General features: G+C 47.9%; 1 protein-coding gene across 1 annotated transcript in view; it reads right to left on the reverse strand.

Annotated features, from left to right (window-relative positions):
- LOC138505060 (mucin-2-like) overlaps positions 1 to 14199 on the reverse strand; it is a 179627-nt gene that overhangs the window by 74004 nt on the left and 91424 nt on the right. The gene's annotated exons all lie outside the window — the stretch shown is intronic.

The raw sequence follows: 14199 nt of genomic DNA on the forward strand, positions 1-14199 counted from the left end.
TTAACGTGTGGTCTGCCCAGGCATTATGGACGGTTCCCGCCAAGGGACCTCAGAGCTAATAACGGTACTGCAAATTGCGGTACCGTTATTAGCTCCTTCCCCATTCCCATTAAGCCCTAGGGGGGCTCAAATGGGAATGGTTCCCGGAATGGGGACTTACCGGTCCCGCAAAGGTCGGAATAGACCGGTAAGTCCCTATTCCGGGAACCCGGACTCTGACGGCGGTAGGGGGTAGCCATGGCACTAATAGCACCATGGCTACAGCCTACCGTGTAATGAGACCCAAAATCTCCTTTTGGCTTATACTGATTACTCACAAGTGTTTGAGAAGCACAGCCCCAGTTTACTTGAAGGACGAATTGGCATTAAAAGCTAATATACATAACTTGAGATCAAACAACTCTGTACAACTAAAAACTCCTGCCTGTAGACTATCGTAGGTCAAGAAGGGAACTTTTTTCGATGCAGCCCCGGCTGCATGGAACACAATTCCCTTGAGTCTTAGAGAGGAATAATCTACACCTGTCTTTAGAAAGAAACTAAAGACTTTCCTGTTTAGTAAGAATGTTAATTTCCATCTATGCATTGGTCTATATATGCTGATATCGGCTTTGTTTGGCCTCCTCCGGCCTGGCTGACGCTTTCTTCCTTCTGTTATGCGTGTGTGTGTTTAGCGCCGTTAAGCCTCCGGGTCAGTGGTGCGCAATATAAATCAATAAAGTAAAGTAAAATCTGGTTTGGCGCCATTCGGCCTTAGGAACAATCCGAGTAGGCATGCCTCTCCTGACCACCTACATTTTGAGACTCCCCGCGTCCTCCTTGTCCAACTGCCACCAAAATTGCTTAATGACCATGTATTCCCAGAATATATGTATCATGTCAGACCCCTCTGTCGTGCATCTGGGGACCCTACATCCGCCGCGCCTGGAATTTGTGCAATCCTGTGCAGTGTCAGATACGCACTATACAGAACATATCACTGTGTTAACTTAAATCTGGGTTTCCTAGATACTTTCTTAGTGTACAGCACTATATGTGCCCATTCTTGATCATCAAAGCTCCTTCAATATATGCCTCCCATTTAGATTTAACACTCAGTACCCCAGCTTCCATCTGGATAGTAATCTCTCATATAACCTAGAAACCTGTGTTGCTCCTCTGAGATGCTGCATAATAACCCAAGGGCTGTGTCTTCTTCCAATGCCTCCGGGAAGCTCTGCCATGTATTGCCCCGTCAAGGAGCGCATGTACAACATAGGACAGTGATCTGTCAGCATTTAAAAAGGCAGGAGCAAATCCACAGAGATCTACATAGGGAAGGGAATTCGTCTGGTTGGGAGTTGTGCTGGATTGTATGGTAAGACAGGTTAGAGTACTTTGAAATTGATAACAGGGTCTAGCTAGAGTAAGTCTCCCTGAACCTCATACAAATCCACTACGCATAACATTCAACTTGTTAAAAAAATACGACACATTATGGAAAGTCATGTTTATGAAATGGTACTGTAAGTGGGGGAGGAGATCATTTTAACAAATGCTACCCGGCCCATCACTGAAAGAGGCAACTTTTTCAATAAACATATTGAGTGTTCAATACCCTCCTTAGCTCCGACCGTATTTAGCTCATACGACAGCTTCATGTTGTGGCATATGTGCTCACCAAGTTAACGGAAAGCTCTTGTCACACATTGGAGCCCTAGGTCATGCAGTCTCTCCTCGTCGAGGCCGGCCTATCCTGCCAGTGGAAACATGCAGGATTTTTCTTTGCTAACCGTTATCCCACAGAGCGCAAAAAGCTGCCAAGGAACTAAGAGTATAGCCCAATTTATATTTGGGGTTCTGGATTTGCAAGAGCATGTCATTTGCATACAATGAGATAACATGATTCATCCTGTCTACCATCAGCCCTGCTTCACAGAATCCTGTTCTCAGGAACGCTGCCAGATGTTCGAGCACCTATATGAAAAGCATGAGGGACAGCAAGCACTTTTGCTTTGTGCACCTCTTTGCATCGCATCCTTTGGATATGTGCATGCTCATCTTCACCAGCACAACATGTCATGTGTATATAAGCTTAAGCCACCTAATTAACCTTTTGCCTACCCCAAAACATTCCAGCGTGGTGTAGAGCCAGTCTGACCTGACCAAGTCAAATGCCTAAATGACATCCAACGAGATCACCACGCAATTATCCTCCCAGATTCTTTTCCTCTCAATGACCATATTTAGTCTTCTCAGGTTCCCAGAAGTGGACCTGCCCAGGACATATCCTGTCTGGCACGTGTATATTGACCCACCAATCACCTTTTTCAACCTCTCTGCCAGGAAAGTGTTGAGGATCTCACAATCCTGGTTAACCATGGACAATGGTCTTCCCATTGGAAATTCCCATTTTTGCCTTACCTTGCCCTGTTTTAACACTGGGATAGTCTTAGACTCCCTCATTCTTAGCGGCAGTCTGTCCCACTCATGTGCGCCTTCTAAAGTCTGTAACCATTCCAAGCCTTTGATTGCTTATCTAATTCCGATAATAGCGCTAGAAGCTCTCGCTGAACTCTATCCCCCTTGGCATGATCCAACAGCATTCTCCCCTCCAGCACCACCACCGAGAATTCCCTGCCCATGCCAACCCCAATGAATAAATATTCGATACGTGTGTGGATTTTATGTAGGCCTGAATAGTGTGAGTATTCCTTATCATGTACGTTCATCCATATCCAGATACCGACAAACTCCAGATCTTCTAGCAACCTCCCCAACACCTTAGCCAGAGGCACTGGTTTACAAAATTCACCATCAGATCTGTCCATCCTAGGGTCTAGTGTGCAGTTGAAATCCCCCCTTCCAAACCCACATAACCCCCTTATACGGGGCCAATCTGGTGTACAAGGAGTGGAAAAAACGTGAGGTGCCATGGTTTAGTGGTATACATGTTTATAATACCAAACCTCCCTGCGACCCACGTAGCTATAACCCAGAACTATCTGCCCTTCCTCATCTATTTGAGGAATTGAGGGTGCCACACAAATTAGCACTCCTTTAGCAATTAGAGTTTGTTGCTTCATACCCCACTCCTCCCCACCTCTTCACCATACAGGCTTGCCTCTCTTCCATGAGGTGTGTTTCCTGCAGCATGGCAAACCCAACTTTCCTCCTGCACAGATATGTAAGTACCCTATTGCATTTAATATATCTGTTCAATCCCCTCAAGTTCCAGGGCACTATTCGAACTAACTCTGCCATTTAAACACATCTCTGCCCAAACATATCCCGGCCTGAAATGTAATTTCATGTCTAGCCATGCTTTGACCATGCTGAAAGCATCGTATTTGGGACATAGGTCCAGTCACAAAGCAAAGATGTTATGTGTAATAAACGCGAACCACGAGCATTTCCTTAAATATATTTAAATACATGACATTAGAGTTTTCTTCAACAGTCTGGGCTGAGCGCCAGTAAACTTGCAGTCTTTCACTTTAAATAAAGCATTTCACTGCTCTCTAGACTTTTCTGGGACGAGTGGTAAGTGTTTTGATAAATAGTGAACAAGAGATAGCAATGCAAAAGAACTACAGGACTCTTTCCTGAACAACTTTAAATTGTTGCGAAACCTTAGGTTGCTGGATGAGCTACGCTGACCTTCTTAGTTGACACAAACTAGATGCTGTTCACTGATATCTTTTGTTTGAAAAACCATATGTTGCTGAATGAGCTACACAGAACTTGCTTGGGTGCCACAAGCTACATGCTATTCGCTGATACCACTGATACAGAGGAAAGCGTCCCCTTCCCATTTTGTTTAGACAGCTTTTGGCTGTTGTAGGCATTAACAGTAGAATCCCATGTAGTGTACATAAGACAGGTTTAAGCACAGTCATCAGTTGCTCGGCAGTGGAGCTGGTAAGAAGACGAAGAGGCCGATGAAGGGCTGCAGGACAGAGAAGTAGAGGTCATTATCCAGAAGGGAGGTGTCAAGTCCCTCCTTTCTTCTTTGCTGGATTGTAAAGCCACTAAAAAGAATGTGTTGCTTTTTAAGACATTGTAGTCCCTAGAGGGCTGTCAATTTACTAGTGACTTTTGAGCAGAATTACTGATTTAAATTGAGCTGGACGGGGAATATGTATGACTTTTCTGCCCAGGGCAAGTCAGCTCACAACATAAATTCAGATTGGCTGATGTTTTCATCATGGTTAATGCCAGTTGACATAGACCGTTTTTAGGATTTATTCCTATTTTTTTATGCTTTTTGATGAAAAGACTGTGGCGATTTGTATGGATGTTTTTATAAATCTTTGGCATTTTTTCATGGATTGTGTAAACTGCTTCAGGCATCCAGTATTCTCCAGCTCTCATCTCTCTAAATTCTACTGATACTGAGCATGGGAGTTTTTTGCCCTTCATTGATATCAAATATCTTGATTAGAAGTAGTGGTACTGATAATGATTTCAGCGTTTTCATTAGTGACTGTTTGCATTTTAAGTGTGTTGTGCATGGTGACCTTAATGGTAGCTATGTTTCTTTATTACTTATTTCTCATAATTATAATATTTACTTTTTGCATGAGAGTCTCAGAAGCATTCATTGGGTGTTCATAAGTGAGTGTTCAATCAGAAGTAGTAGAACAAGAATTTAAAGAGAAAGGAATCTATCTAAATGTATTGTGTATTGATGTGTAATATAAATATATGGTACATGTATTTTAATACACAAGTGAAGGGTTACTAGATGGTGTGAGCAGTGGCCTATCAATAGAAAGATATGTGACATTGGTAAACCTTTCCAGTGTTGATAATGATTGAGAGCAGCTGCCTACTGCAGGGGTTGTTGCCCACTCTCTTTACTGATGCAAACATGATGGGTAAATGCTTTTCCCTACCCCTACTTCTACCACAGCCCCTGTGTGGGTTGGGGATATTGGACACTCCCCTGGGGGTGGAGGGAAGACTCTGAACGTAGGGGTGATAAGAAATCACATCAGGCCATGCACCCAGTGTGCCAATTTTCCATGGTTGTGTCAACTACCGGTTAGCCACCGTCTCCCAGTATGTGCTGGGTCTGGCCACTTCTAGGCCAACAGCCCTCAACTTTTCCCTGTCATGCTTGCAAGTTTCCCACTAACCTTAACTTTAACCATGTAACTATAACTAATTGGCCCAACAGTACCATACTATTCAGGCAGGCCTGTCATTGATCCAACCGAGACCCAGTTGCCCTTGACAGCTGGACACCTAAACAAGGTGTCTGAAACTCTTTCATGCCCTTGAATGGGGCCTTCCTCCAAACAAGTCCTGGTCCAACTAAATTGTAATCCTGTAATTCTGTGTGGCCCTTTCAAGCTCCCTGCAAATATCCCTCATCCAGTCTGTCTTATGTTTCCCACAGTGTTCCCGCTACAGCCATGTGGTCCAACAAGTCTCAAGTACAATAAACCATCAGCATTTATTTTCCCTGTTGTCCACCGTAGCCACCATCTGGTTAATATCCATCCATTGGTGCACCTCTTCCAGAATGTTGAAGAAGTGTGCTTTCTTATTGTGCACTACTTTCAGCTTGTCTGGGTACAGCAGCATATATTTCAGGCCCTGCTGTCGTAGCCTTTCTTTCATCGGGACAAAGAGGCTCCTGCATCTTGGCACTTGCATTGTATAGTTCGGATATATTGCCCATGTAGCGTTTCCTCTCTTTATTTCACCACCCTCTCGTGGGAAGGCCAGAATCTTCTCTCTGTCCTTAAAATTCAGTGGGCCTCATTCCGAGATTGGAGGTAGTCATGGCGCTATTTGCGCCATGACTGTCTCCAATAACAGTACCGGCACCGGTCTCGTTCAATGGGTACTTACCGGTGTAGTCCGACTTTTGTCTTGCCTGCTTTGGGGTCCGCCTCTTTCTTGGGCTTTGGTCACAGTGTTGCTGTGGCCACCTACTTGGCCGACTCTGAATATCGTGGACCCTGTCTACTTCAGTTCTGCCATGGCCATACAGGGACCCTCCTCTCTATGGCCCTCATTACGACCCTGGCGGAGAGGGTTTTACGCCGGCGTAGTGCATGGCGTACCTTTCCGCCTGACTACGAGTTCCCGTAGCGCCATGGTGATTTTTACGCCTGCTTTTTGCAGGCGGAAAAATCCATGGCGCTACGGGACTTGTTGTTAATTACGCCACCGTAATTTATGGTGGCGTAATTAACGCCTTCCCCACTCCCATTATACCCTATGGGGCAAAAATGGGAATGGGGAAGGGTAAATGGGGATTGGGGACTTACCGCTCCGCCAAGGTCGGCATGGGGCGGTAAGTCCGCCAACCACCATGGCGGAGTTGGCAGCTTAGCGCCATGGACCATGGTGCAAATTGCACCATGGTTCTCCGCCAGGGTCGTAATGAGGCCCTATGTCTCAATTGGCACCAGTGCTGCCTGAAGCAAAGTCTGTCCAGGGAATGTGCATTTGTTGCTGACACTTAACGGGATATTATCAAATATCAGGATCACACAGAATCTCCAAGGTGACAGGTCCTCACTCCATGAAAGTTGACCACGCCCTTAGCTCAAAAAACATTCTTATGCACTCTTTATTTTTTGTAGGTGGGTAGAGAGAACTGCAAAGCATTTTTAGTATACATACATTTTCGTAGGTCGAAAAATGCATGCCAACAGATTCTTAGTCAGATTTTCATTTTAATATCAGGGGAGACCGCACACCAGAACATTCATAGATACATATCATTTTTGTTGGAGGAGGGTAGCCTGCCAATGTTTTCTTAGTCACATATTAATTTGACAGGTGGTGGAGAGAGCACAACAAAGTAGTCTTAGTCACACATCATTTTAAAGGTGGAGAGCATGCCAAAACATTCTTAGGCACATAGTTTATTTATTTATTTTTTGGGCATTTGGAAGTATTTCTAGGTGCCACAAGACAAAAAATGGGGGCGACATAAAATCAATAACAACAACAATGACGGGTATATTGGCCTTGTAACAATGCTACCATGCAGGTGCAAAGAGAAAGGTGAGAAGTGCAGGGGTGGGAGGAGTAGGTAGCAGGGTTGGAAGGGGGAGAGGTGCAGGAGTGGGGGCGCAAAGGGGGTGAGCAAGTACTGAGACCGGCCACTGAGGGCAAGTGCCAGCAGATAAGGGGAAGGGCAGATAAGTGCGATTGACAGGATGGATCAGATCTGGGCTGGTCTGGGGAGGGTGCCCAAGGGCAAGTGCTGGTAAGTGGTGCTGGGGGAGACTGGTCAGGGATCGTCTGGCCCCTGTATGACTCAGAAGGGACCAGGTACCAGTCGCAGCGGCAGAGGGACATTAGCACAGGAGGGGGAGAGAGAAGGAGGAGGAGAAAAGAAAAGTCTAGAAAGGTTTCTAGAACTTAAGAAGATCCGGCTCAAGTCTGAGGGGGGAAGGTTGGTCGTTCCAGAGGGAGGAACCTGCTGAGGAAAGGGATCTACCTCCCACTCTGTGCTTGGAGAAACATCTGACCTGCAGAGAGTTGGAGCTAGAGGACCGAAGAACTCTAGCAGGGAGGTATTTAGAGAGAGAAAGCTGGATGTAGAGAGGTCACAGGCCCCAGACATCCTTGTGGATGATGCAAAGGGTTTTGAATTTGATCCTTGTGTCACCGGCAGCCAGTGGAGATTTTGGTTCCATGTGTTAATATCCCCGAAAAAATATTGCGATCCAAAATATTGCCATATTTTTGCAGCGATATTGACCCTGCGGAGGACACCCCTGCAACCCCTGCATTATTTTAAAATGTGCGGGAGACCAGCAGTAACTCCCGCTCCCACAAATTATCCCCCCCAAAAATATTGTCTATGGCGAGACAAACAGCCATATGTACAGCAATATTTTTGGTGGGGACCTTTTGTAGGGATACTGAGATTTTAGGGATGGATAGATGCAGTCCCTGGGCTTGAGGCCAAGGATAAACCTTGCAGCCATATTCTAGATTGGTTGTAGAGGGTGAAGGAAGGAAAGAGGCAGATTGAGGAAGAGGTTGTTGCAGTAGTCCAGCCAAGAGAGAAAGAGAGCCCTGGAGAAGGTGAGCTTCTCAGAGAAAGTGAGGAAATGAGGAAAACGAGAATGCCTCTGAGGAGGTGGAACAGAAAGTTGGACTTCATGGCAAGGTCCGAGATGTGTGGAGAGGAGAGAGAGGGGGCAAAGAATACCCCAAGGTTTTTTGCCTCACATGCAGGTTAGGGGAGGGGGCCCCAGGAGGATGGCCAGAGTGTGGGGAAAACAGGGAGCAGGCATCCCAATGAGAAGGTTCCTTTTCATACTGGCATTAAGGCAGAGATAATTGCCAGAGCCCCATTCCTGAATAGCAGTCAGGCAGTCATGTACGAGAGAGGATGGAGAGGTGGTAGAGGATGGAAGCTTAAAGGAGAGCTGTGTGTCATCAGTGTTACACTGGAAATGAGGAGAGAAAGTGAAGAGCAAGTGGGTGAGAGAGGATAGGTAGATGTTGAAGAGCTATGGCGATAGGATAGAGCTCTGAGGAATGCCACAGAGAGAAAGTGAGGTGGAGGAGAGGAAAGGGCCCAATTGCACTTGGGAGGGTCAGTTTGAAAGGAAGGAGGTCAACCACGTCAGTACCGGTCCGTGATACCAAGGGGATCATGGAGCCGCTTTATGAAGATGGAGTTGTTGACTGTGTCAAAGGCAGAAGAAAGGTTGAGGTGGATCAGAAGAGAGAGAGCAGCAGACAACCATGGGTGTCCAGGAGAGCAGTTTCTGTGCCTCTGGATTCTCTGAAAGAAGACTGGTGGTCATGGAGGCAGCCAGCTGCTTCGGTGTGGAGGGTCAGTTGGGGGATGGCCAGCTTCTCCATAAGTTTGCCCAAGAAAGGTGTGATCGAGATAGGACAATAGTTAGCCAAACAAGGAGGATCAGCAGATGGCTTTTTTAGGAGCAGGTGCACAAGAGTGTGCTTAAGGGGTTGTGGGAAGGAGCCAGTGGCAAATGAATGGTTACAGAGGTCAGCGAAGGCTGGTGCAAGAGAGGCGATATTGTCCTTGAAGGTTCTGGAAGAACAGGGGAGCACCTGTTTAGAGCAGACTTTCATAGAGCAGACTGCTCTAGATACCTCATATGGTGCAATGGGAGAGAAGGGGGAGAGTATGGAGCGGAGGAGAGGGGTGCCAAGAGAGGCAAGAGAAGTGTGGTTTGGGGAGGGGAGTAGCTAGCAGTGAGGACAGGGGGCCTCATTGCGACCCAGGCGCTAATGGGTTAACAGCGCCGTAAAAGGCTGCGGCGCCGTTAACCTATTAGCACCTAATTACGAGATCCCTTTGCGGGACCGACCTTAATGGCTAGTGTAGACCAGCCGATAAAGTGAGGACCCGCAAAGGGACCTTGGTGCCTATTACAGTGCCGCAATTTGCGGCACCGTACTTAGCACCTTCCCCATTCCCATTGAGCCCTATGGGGCAAAAATGGGAATGGGGAAGGGCAATGGAGGAAGGGGGAATAACCGCCCGCCAACCTTGTAATGGGGTGGTAATTCCCCCTTTCTCCATGGCGGAGTCAGTGGGCCTCATTACGACCCAGGCGGTAAGTTACCGCCTGGGCTGTCACTTTACCACCATGGCGTAAACTACGTTTACGCCATGGTGGTTGGCGGACTTACCGCCCCATTCCGACCTTGGCGGGGCGGTAAGTCCCCAATCCCCATTTACCCTTCCCCATTCCCATTTTTGCCCCATAGGGCATAATGGGAGTGGGGAAGGCGCTAATTACGCCACCGTAAATTACGGTGGCGTAATTAACTCCATGGTCCCTTAGCGCCATGGATTTTAACACCCGCTAAAAGCGGGTGTTAAAACCTCCATGGCGCTAAGGGACCTCGTAATTGGCGGTAAGGGGTCGGCGCAGCTAACGCTGGCGTAAACCCCTTACCGCCAGGGTCGTAATGAGGCCCAGTAACTTACCGGCATGGACCATGGTGCTAATAGCACCATGGTCTTCCGCCAGGGTCGTAATGAGACCCAGGATGTCTTGAGTTTTGGAGAAGTGGGAGGCCAGTGCATTGCAGAGGGCCTGTGAGGGAGGAGGAGAGAAGGAGACTACAGAAGGATTGGCAAGTTCCTTGCAGATTTTAAAGAGCTCAGCCATTTTATTGTTGGCCCCAGTGATGCAGGCTTGTACATGGGTTCTCTTCTTCGAGCAGATGGCCATGAAATTGTCTTTGGAGCAGGCGTGTATAATGTGTAACGTCCCCCTGCCCCTCGCCATGGACATGCACCCACCAGAGGCTGAGGACGACAGTGATGATGAGCTAGCGATTGCACAGCGCTGTGATGGCATGGATGGATGTGGCGCATGAGATGAACATATTCAGCACTACTTCTAATCACCTCTCACACACACAGACAGGCCAGCTAGCACACTGGGCACTGGGCACTGTAAATAAATAAAATCCACTCATGAATTTTTTTCAAACACCAACTATATTTTGTAATATGAAAATATATACAAATGTGAAATGACTATACTCCATACACTATATTCCCCAACTACCCCGACCCACTCCTCCTCCCCAACTATCCCTCCTCAAAACCCCTCCCCAACTATCCTACCCCGCTCCCCGTCCCCAACTGTGTGTAGCCAACTCCTGTCCTGTTTTGCTATGTGCATTAGGAAGAGTCACAGACAGGGAACATATTGGTCCATGGCCTATTTGCGTCCCCTTTTTGGCTGGGGTGTGCAGCTTTGTGCAGGGCGGCACAGCCGCATGGAGCGCCACCTTGGGCTGCTGTGCACAGAACTCCCTGGTGTTGTGCTAGTTAATGGAGCGGGTGGTAGTGCCATGGGCCGTCGGTCCATGGAAAGCTTGTAGCAACATGGCCATTGTTTCAGCCATGGAAGACATAAAGCTGTTGCTTTCCCTTACCCTCCTCAACATCTGGACAATTGCACATGAGCAGCGACCAAGTGCACGTGCACTACGTCTGGAACTGGCCTGCACGTTCTTGCGCATTAGCTGTGCCTCCTGAAGGTGCTGCTGCACCAGGGATGTGAGTACATCCTGCCGTTGCTCCATCCTGGTGAGGCGGCCTTCAATATCCCTCACGCTGTGGAAGGGTGGATGTTGGGGACTCATTGGGCCCATGGAGCAGAAGGGCAGGGCCTCCTCCATGCTCTGGTCTGAGGTGTTGCCAGATTTAAGACCACCTTCGTCTGCTGCGTTGTCTCCAAAGCACCCATGTGCAAGGCCTTGTGGCAGTGCTGGTGGTGGCGGCCCTGCTGCTTCTGGGGCTGCCGGGGTGGGTGCAGCTTGTGGGGCCTGTGGGGACAGTGGTCGAGGGGTCACAGAGGCCTGCAGTGGCAGTGGTGCAGGGGCCACAGGGGCCTGGCTGGCAGTGGTGGAAGGGCCACAGGAGCCTGTGCTGGCAGTGGTGAAAGGGCCACTGGGCCATGTGGTTGCTGGTCTGATGCAGCTAGGGTGGCAGTTGCTGATCTGCCTGTTGAGGTTGTGGAGTCCTGAGTTGAGGTGGTGGTGGTCCTTTTGGCGTGGACACCTGGTGCCCCTTGATGTACTGGGATGGCCGTCCTCATTGCCAGATGATGTGCCTGAGGGAGCCAGAAAGGCAGGGCGTCAGTGATGAGTGTGGATTGATGTGGCAGACAGTTATGCTTTGCCTTTTTGATGACAGTGCTGTGTGACAGGAACATGGTGGGGGCATGGTGCACACATGCTTGTGTCATGGATACTGTTCGGGTGGATGTGTGATGTGCCTACATGGTGTGTGGTGTGCCGGAGATACTGTCATGGTGTACTTGTGATTTCTGGGTAGGTTGTTAGGGGTGTGGAACACAAGCTGTGTGATGTTGTGTTGTGGAGGGTTGTGCCATGGATGGGGTCACCATGTGCCTGCTGCCTGTAGCACTTACAGCATCAGTGTAAATTTGTGGTCATGTGTCGGGCTGACTGGGATGAGGGACTCGCATGTTTCCTTGGTGTGTGATGCTGGTCATTTGTGGGTTGTGTAGGTGCTTGGCACTAACGTGACTTTGTGCCTGTGCTAGCACAGCGGAAACACCATGAGTTATGCTGTGGAAGGGGGATGTGTGTCTGAGTGCGAGCAGGAGCATTTTGTGTTGGTGATTCAGGGTGCATGTGCTATGTTCTATGTGTTATTGGGGTATTAGTGAGGTTTGGGGTGAAGGTGTATGTATGTTCCCATGCTTACTCCTATCATCACCAAATGTGTCAATGCCTTGTTTAGTACTACCACCGTCCCCACCAGCATAAAGAAGCCTGGGGGACCCCTCTACTAAAAAAACCTAGCCTGGACCCAAAAGTTCCCAGGAACTACCGTCCTATAACAACTGTTCCATTTTTATTGAAAATCATTGACAAGATAGCCTAGACACAAATACAATCCCACATTGAACAAACCCATCTCCTAGGAGCCAGACCATCTGGATTTCGACCTAATCACAGCACTGAAACAGCACTTCTGGATCTGAAAATCCAGATTGACTCCATAAGGGATGCTGGCAAACTCTGCATTCTTTTGTTATTAGATGTAGCCACGGCATTCGACTTAGTGGATCACAACAAATGATGCGCCACATTGACTAATGACTTTCAATTCTCAAAGAAAGCCACCCTATGGGTCAAATCTTTCCTTGCAGAGTGTACATCCCGAGACTTCATTGGCAAGGAAGCAGCCGATCCTATTCCAGTACCTATAGGAGTCTCACAAGGTTCCTGTTTGTCACCCACCCTCTACAACGCCTACACTAAGCTACTTTTCACCACACTGGATGCTATGGGTGTCACCTATACGAACTTTGCAGATGACACCCAGATCCTAATTCCCATAACACAGGGACTACGAACAGGAATACCATAATGATTAACAAAATATACGCAATAATTCAAAATTGGATGGCTATTAACAACCTTTGCCTCAATGATGAGAAGACAGAGATTCTCATTGTGAGCTCCCCGGCTAAAATCAATGCCCTCCATGCCGATTACTACACAATCAACATTGATGGAACGGGTATCCCAGTCCTAAAGCAGGTTAAAACTCTAGGCGTCCACCTTGATGCAAACTTAACAATGACTAAACAAATGAACGCCCTCTCTTTGGCCACCTCATATGCAGCTAAACGTATTGCCTTAAGCCGGCAATTCTTCACACTACAAAATTGCACCATATTAGCTTGGGCCTTCATCTTATCAGAGCTAGACTACTGCAATGTATTACTACTAGGCACCTCGAACGCCAACTTAGCCAAACTACAACTGCTGCAAAATAAAGCACTGTGAGCGGCTTTTGGACTAAACGATTCTGACCACATCTCTACCATCAGGAAGGAAGCCCACTGGCTTCCCATAAAAGCCAGAATCATTTTCAAAACACTTTGTGTCACCCACAAATGTCTTACTTGGGTACTTGGAGCCCTCCACGCAGGCTGATGTGGAGGGGGGCTGATGAGGCACCCCATCAGTTCACCCTGATTGCTCCGGCTAGCTGCTGTCCCTGCATTTTACGATGAGGCTGACATTTATGGATGGTAATTTGCTTTGTGAATTGGGGTGCGGGTTAGCTCACCTCCTGCCTCCTGGATGCTGCCACCCGCCTCCACTCTGCCAACTCCCTCAATACCCTCCATGGCTAGGATACTGCAGCACTTCTCCTCCCATGGTGTGAGGACTAGGAGCTCGCTGATTACACCTCCTGTTGCATTGGCCTCTTGCCGGTGTTGTGAGAGGAGTACTTGCATCCTGACCCTTAGATTTTCTGTGTTTTGCAGGAGTCTTCTGCGTCACAGGGAACACTGCCTACCACAGTTACCTTCTGTCTTATTGCCAGCCAGATGGTGTTTTTTACGCTGGCCTGAGTATTTGCGCTGCCTGCTCCCATACAGCTCCTCTCAGTGTCCAAAAACCCCATCTGTAAGGACTCCCTCAATAAATTTCGTCTTTCAGAGCTGGTTCTCAGGCACCTTCCATCTGGTCCTCTCCTGTGACATGTTCCCAGTGCATTTTAGGGTCAGATGGCTGCAGGAAGTGGGGGATTCAGGGTGGATTCCGTTTTTAAAGATGGCTGCCGCCATGATATGATACGATATGATAGTTTATTTCTATTGCATCCATAAAGAGGTGTTTCAGGGCGCAACGAGGCAGCGAGGGGTACAAGGGAGGAAAAAACAACAATCCTACTAGGCCCAAAGACATTGAGAA

The sequence above is a fragment of the Ambystoma mexicanum genome, chromosome 11, assembly GCF_040938575.1.
Source record: "Ambystoma mexicanum isolate Mex_15411 chromosome 11, UKY_AmexF1_1, whole genome shotgun sequence".
In the NCBI taxonomy this organism is placed as follows: Eukaryota; Metazoa; Chordata; class Amphibia; order Caudata; family Ambystomatidae; genus Ambystoma; species Ambystoma mexicanum.